The sequence below is a fragment of the Perca flavescens genome, chromosome 23, assembly GCF_004354835.1.
Source record: "Perca flavescens isolate YP-PL-M2 chromosome 23, PFLA_1.0, whole genome shotgun sequence".
Taxonomy (NCBI): domain Eukaryota; kingdom Metazoa; phylum Chordata; class Actinopteri; order Perciformes; family Percidae; genus Perca; species Perca flavescens.
This window is the reverse complement of record NC_041353.1, coordinates 13,774,130-13,775,527: the sequence shown is the minus strand read 5'-3', so window position 1 is coordinate 13,775,527 and position 1,398 is coordinate 13,774,130.

Genomic DNA, 1,398 nt, shown 5'->3' with positions numbered 1-1,398 from the left:
TTTATCCTTGCACTATTGGACCTATTTGCACTACCACCATGACACACACTCTCATAGAGCACCTTACCATACATACTGAATCACAGGGTCAGTCCCTGCCCTGTCACTGCAAGCGTCTCATGCTTATGCATCCCTTAGTACATTCATGTGGATTTTTGATTTTGATTTTATTTAGTATTTTTTCTTTTATTGTCCATGCTATTCATGTGGATTTGCTTTTTTCATCCTGTTTGTGATGTATGTGAATGTTGTTTGTGATGTCTGTAAGCTACTGGGACCTTGAATTTCCCTTTGGGGATCAATAAAGTATCTATCTATCTATCTACCTACCTACCTACCTACCTACCTACCTACCTATCTATCTATCTAGCTAACATGCATAATACAAAAACACACACACACAGAAAGTATAAAATGTTTATACAAGCTGCACAAATGTGGGCAATAGAAAATCACTTCTGTAGTGTATTCATCACCTCTCAAAGAGGCATCCTGCACACAACACCCGTTTATGAGCCTGACTGAGCATGTTGCAGAATATTATAAACACCCTTTAGCACATTAGTAAAATATGTATGAGCCATGTATGATGCCCTTGTTCATGGCTACTCTGAATATATTTGTTCAACTGTTGAGTGTTGTTTATTGTGAAGATGAAAATGTCTGATGTGAAAAGGCCACGGTTCTGATTCTGGAGAAACACACTGAAATATACACTTCAAGCATATGTCAGACTTGGCAGTCATACCCCTGAGGCTATGTATAGTAACTGGAGCAGTCTTAATTGTACTTCACTTATTTATAGGCTATTTTTAGTTTATTGCAATGAAAAGGAAGAGACCTGTGTCTCATTCCAGAAGCATTTCAGGTCAGGTAGAAAAATCATGCCATGTCCCTGGGAATGTTTATCATCTAGGAAATCATAGGGCCCAGATAACAACTCTGTAGCTGAACCAGCTGGCCTCTTCTTGACTTCAAGAATAAAATAGCACATTATTATGTAGGGAAATTATAATTTCCATGGTTCTTTTGTAAGCACCTATTCAGCCTTAAAGTGTTCATTTAAAGTTTAGGCTTAGCTTTGCATTAATTTTCAGGTAAATAATTCCTGCAGAGTATGCCATTATCTTCCCAACTTGCACCTTATTTCTTATCTCCTCCCATTCTGCACTCGCACACATTCCTGCCATAAAAGCCACGGGCGGACAGGACCAAACCATCTCCACGGGAGGGTACTGAGAATTGTAATTTTATTAAGCATAATTATCTCACTGGAATTATACCAGAATGTAGTTGCATATTGAAATTCTTTAAATATAAACGTCTTACCATTTGCCGTGCCAACTTTGTCTCTTAAGTGATTATGAGGAACACAGCTGGGAAAAGTGTGGACCCCAT